Genomic DNA, 6,000 nt, shown 5'->3' with positions numbered 1-6,000 from the left:
GGCCTAGCCAGTCTCCAGACCTTAATCCCATCGAAAACTTATGGAGGGAGCTGAAGATCCGAGTTGCCAAGCGACAGCCTCGAAATCTTAATGATTTACAGATGATCTGCAAAGAGAAGTAGGCCAAAATTCCATCTAACATGTGTGCAAACCTAATCATCAACTACTAAAAATGTCTGACTGCTGTGTGTGCCAACAAGGGTTTTGCCACCAAGTATTAAGTCTTGTTTGCCAAAGGGATCAAATACTTATTTCTCTGTGCACAATGCAAATAAATATATATAATTTTGACAATGTTATTTTTTTTTAATTTTTTTATATAATCTATCTCTCACTGGTAAAATTAACCTAGCCTAAAAATTCTAGACTGTTCATGTCTTTGACAGTGGGCAAACTTACAAAATCAGCAAGGGATCAAATACTTATTTCCTCCACTGTATGTGTGCAGAGTATAAAAGACATGATAGCAGTTAGAGATGCAGAGTGGAAAACTGCTAAGAAATGCAGAATACATGTCATATAATGGCCAGAAATAGTGTTACTCTCCATGTAGATATGTATGACAGCTTATTCTGAAAAGTCACCTGAAAAGTTAGGTATGCTTTAAAAATCATCTGTCACCACCTTTTTTCTTCCATCACTGAGGGCAGAATAAGATAGTGGGACGCTGTGAGAAAGTGTCCAGCATGTATATGCGGTACGGATAACCCCGCCCTCCATCCAATAATTGACCGTTTTCTCCTTATGCACAGTATTAGGGTGAAAACTGTCAATAAGCATTAGTAGTGTAAGGTTATTGGCACCTCAAGAATACGACGGTCACTTCGTCACAGAGCGAGGTGATCACTGCACCGATAAAAATTAACGTTTTACTAAAAGTACACCTCATGTACACATAATACTTACTACGCTGAAATCAGCATCTCTAGCAACTACAGTATTTTATGCTGCTCTTAGTGAGGGCAACAAAAAGGTAGGGACAGAATCCATTTAAGGGGATAACCCAATCACACATATTCTCCCCCTGTCCCAGCATTCTTATTTTATGCACCAATTTTTATTTATGTGACGCAGAATCAAATATATATATATATATATATATATATATATATATATATATATATATATATATATATATATATATATAACATCCATATCCTTACCCAGGTTCAGTGTGATACTTACCTCCTCAGAGAGGCTGATCAGATTAGTTTGACAGGACCGATCTTTCATAAACCCACGTTGATACACTTTATGGACACTACAGCCTCTTAATCCTTGAATTCGGGTGTTTCATTTAGTCCTATTGCCACAGGTTTATAAAATTGAGCACTAGTCATGCAGACTGCCATCACAAACATTTGTGAAAGAATGGATCATGCTAAAGAGCTCACTGAATTTGAGAGTGGTAAAAATTAATAGGATGCCACCGTTGCAACATTTCAGTTCGTGAAATTTCTTTCCTACTATATATTCCGCAACTAACTGTGAGTGGTATTTTTGCAAAATGGAAGCATTTAGGAATCACAGCAGCTCAGAATCTAAGTTGACAGGCCACATAAAGAGCGGGGTCGCCGAGTGCTAAGTCACATATTTTATCAAAGTCGCCAGCAGGGCGCTAACTCAATAACTGCAGAAATCCAAACCTCCTCTGGCACTAACATCCTCACAAAAACTGCAGCATGAGCTTCATGGCATGAGTTTCAATGGCCGAGCAGCTGCGTGCAATCCTTACATCACCGCCCCCCCAATTCGAGCATCGGATGGAGTTGCGTTAAGCACACCGCCAGTGGACTCTGAAGCAGTGAAAACGTGTCGTTACCTGCCTGACTGCATTGGCCAACTGTAAAGTTTGGGGAAGGACTGATGATGCTAAGGGGTTGTTTTTTTAGGGGTTAGCCTAGGCCCCTTAGTTGCAGTAAAGGGAAATCTCAATTCTTCAGCAAACAAAGACATTTGGGACAATTGCATGCATCCAACTTTGTGGGATCAGTTTGGGGAAGGCCTTTTTCTGTTTCAGCGCTCAAAGCAAGGTCTATAAAGGTATGATTGGGTGAGTATGGTGTAGAAAAACTTGACTGTCCCACACAGAGCCCTGACCTTAACCCAATAGAATACCTTTGGGATGAACTGGAATGGAGATTGCAAGCCAGGCCCTCTTGTCCAACATCAGTGTCTGACCTCACAAATGCTCTTGATTTGTTCAAATCTCTTCCACTCTGCTGCTACTGTATTATGCTGCGGATGTTCCGTAAGGAAATCGATTGCGGGAAAATTCCCCGAGTTTACACTAAGTGTGAACATAGCCAGGGATACACAGACTTTTTGTAGTGAGAGTTTCCAATTTTAACTATCGATCTACAGTTGCAGTCCAGAGGAATACATTGAGTTACATGCAAGTGAGAGCATTGCTGTGAACTGTAGCTGCCACTCGATAGTAAAAGTAAACCTGTCAGTTACTTTATACTGCACTCTCTGAGGACAATTCCTCTCTCCTTATCCTTCCTGACTGATTCTTCTCTAGTTTTGGGTTTTGCTACTGTCCTTGTCACGACTGGTAGCATAACGCGCTACCTGCAGCCCATTCAGATTGAACAAGTAGTCCAGCACCTCCAGTATGGCACACTATGAAGCTGCCAACTGGAAGTACAAGTATGGTTATGCCATCGCAAGAATGTTTGCTGTGTCTCCCAGCACGGTCTCAAGAGCATGGGGAGGTACCAGGACACAAGCCATTACACGAGGAGAGCCGGAAAGGGCTGTAGAAGGATATCAACCTACCAGCAGGACCGGTATCCATTTTTTTGTGCAAGGAGCAACCGGAGGAACACTGACAGAGCTCTACAAAATGTACTCCAGTGAGCCACTGGTGTTCGTGTTTCTGACAGACTGTCAGAAACAAACTCCATTAGGGTGGCATGAGGGCCCGATGTCCTGAAGTGGGACCTGTGCTCATAGCTCAGCACTGTGCAGCTTGACTGGCAGTTGCTAGAGAACACCAGTATTGGATGGTTCGTCATTGGCACCCAGTTTTCTTCACAGATGAGAGCAGGTTCACACTGATAATATGTGACAGACGTAAAAGAGTCTGAAGATGCTGTGGAGTTCATTATGCTGCCTACATCATCCAGCATGATCAGTTTAGCAATATGTCAGTGATTGTCTGGGAGGCATATCCTTTGAGGGTCGTACAAACCTCCACGTGATAGCCAACGGTACCCTGACTGCTGTTAGGTACCAGAATGAAATCCTCAGAGCCAATTTCATACCTTACACTGGTGTAGTGGGTTCCTGGGTTCCTCCTTGTCTAGGACATTACGCAGTCCCATGTGGCTCAGTGTACAAGCAGTTCATGCATGACAAATGTATTCATGTCATTCATGTTCCCCAGACTTGAAATAAGTGTTCATATTCTTTGCTATGACACTTGAAATTTAGCTCTAGGAGCCTCCCATTTTTCTAGATCATCTTTGAAATGTTACTACACCTTGATTGGAGTCCACCAGTGGTAAATTCGTTTGCTTGGACATAATTTGGAAAGACACACCCCTGTCTACATTAGGTCTCACAGCCGACAATGCATATCAGAGCAAAAACCAAACTATGAGGGGAAAATAACTGCCTGTAGAGCTCGGAGGAAGGGTTGTGTGGAGGCACAAATCTGGAGAAGGGTACGAAAAAAAATCCCAAGCGCATAGTGGCCTCCATAATTCTTAAATGGAAGAAGTTTGGAACAACCAGTACTCTTCCTAGAGCTGGCTGCCCCACCAAATTAAGTAATCGGGGGAGAAGGACCTTGGTAAGAGAGGCGACCAAGAACCCAATGGTCAAACTGGCTGAGCTATCCTGTGTGGAGTTGGGAGAAACTTCCAGAAGGTCAAAGGTCAAGCATGACTGCAGCGCTCCAATGTGGCCAGAAAGAAGCCTCTCCTCAGTAAAAAAAAAAAAAAAGCACCAAAGGGACTCTCAGACTGTGCAAAACAAGATTCTGTGGTCTGATGAAACCAAAATTGAACTTTTTGGCCTCAATTCTAGGTGTCATGTCTGGAGGAAACCAGGTACTGCTCATCACCTGCCCAATACCATCCCTACAGTGAAGCATGGTGGTGGCAGCATCATGCTGTGGGGATGTTTTAAAGCGTCTGGAACGGGGAGGCTGGTCACGGGAAAAATAAATGAAGCAAAGTACAGAGATATTCTTAATGAAAACCTGATCCAGAGTGCACTGGACCTCAGACTTGGCCAAAGTTTTACCTTCCAGCAAGACAATACAGGAGTGGCAACTCTGTGAATGTCCTTGAGTGGCCCAGCCAGAGCAATGACTTAAACCCATTTGTACATCTCTGAAAATTGCTGTCCACCGATGGTCCCAATCCAACCTGACGGAGCTTGAAAGGATCTGCAGAGAAGAATGGCAAAAAATACCCAAATCCTGGTGTGCAACCCTTGTGGCATCATTGAGCTGCCAAAGGTGCTTCAACTCGGTATTGAGTAAAAGGTCTGAATACTTAAGCAATGCAATATGTTAGTTTTTCCTTTTCAATAAATTAACAAAGATTACTAACATTCTGTTTTCACTTTGTCATTTTGGTTGTACTGAGTGCAGAATGATGGAGAAAAACGTGAATTTTTTTTATTTTAGCACAAGGCCGCATCATAACAAAATGTGAAAAAAGTGATCGGGTCTGAAGACTTTACGTATGCACTGTACATTACTGAGTCACAATATGAATTGCCATGATGAAATTCATGCAAATTGGATCCGCCTTTGATTTAAATTTTTTACTTTGATTTTCAGGGTGATTGGGAATCCAGCCCTCAGTTGGTTGATGATTTTGTTTTTCATTGACCATTGATATGTAATTTTGTTCTCAACCAATTACACAATTTATATCAGTAAATATTTTCAGCTTGAATCTTTCATTGAGATCCAAAGTGTGATTTAAGTGTTCCCTTAATTTTTTTTAACAGTGTAGTAACTAGTCAGTAGAGTGACATTGTTTCTTTCTTAAAGAGATATTAGTGCTAGTGGAATTCTCAATTAGAATGCTGTTTTAGCTGTCCCTGTGCCTGCATGTGACATGAAGGGAACAAGGTGGTAATTTATTGTGACTTACTAACAAAATAGTGTATTTTTAGTGTCAGAAATCTGCTTTTGATGCTCTGGCATTGATTAATTTGTGACCACTTTGTTCCCATGCCAAAAATCAATTAAACAGAAAATGTTACTGTCACGATCCGTGGGTATGTTGGCCCACTAGGCCGCACCGCCGTAACGGAGTAGTAGCTGGCCAAACAACAGTCCTAGTACAATAGTACCTAACATAGTCCAGACCGTAATGGAGGTTTGGCACAGATGATTTTGTAGACGTGGTGTACATCAGCAGGCGTGACCGGTGGCACAACACAACTCCGACAGGTTAAGGCACAAGAACAGATATAGCATGGGATAGAGGATACAGGTAGCAAGGCACGGGAACAACAGGAACAGGATAACACTAAGGGACCATTTGCTAAGACTAACACTGGTAAACACAACAACACTCAGGCAATGAGTGAAAAGGCAGAGCCCTTTCTATAGTCCAGGGTGATCATGGGCTAATAACAGATCTTACTCATGCGCGCACCCTACGGGAACCAGTGCAGCGATGCGGAAGTGAGTGTCGGCACAGTTACACAGTTACACTGGGAAGACCATACCATGAACCTATTTATTAGCATCTTATTTGTTTGACCCATCTCTAAGAATAGTAAAAAAAAATCTTACTTTAAGACAACCCCTTTGGCAACTAGCTAATCTTCGCAGGACTGGCAACTCTAACTCCCATTGATCAGCTTCTCAACATGTCACAAGAGGCAGCTCTCCTATTGAAGACTTCCAAACAGAACCATTGATGTCTGCTTTCTGAAAATCTATTAATATGATTTGTAGAAAATTGTGCCCAGTGTCAGCACAATTAAAATTTAGCTTTTCCAAAGTAACGCCCGTCCCACATCCAA

The sequence above is a fragment of the Rhinoderma darwinii genome, chromosome 1 (assembly GCF_050947455.1).
Source record: "Rhinoderma darwinii isolate aRhiDar2 chromosome 1, aRhiDar2.hap1, whole genome shotgun sequence".
Lineage (NCBI taxonomy): Eukaryota > Metazoa > Chordata > Amphibia > Anura > Rhinodermatidae > Rhinoderma > Rhinoderma darwinii.
Note: the sequence above shows the minus strand (reverse complement) of the source record.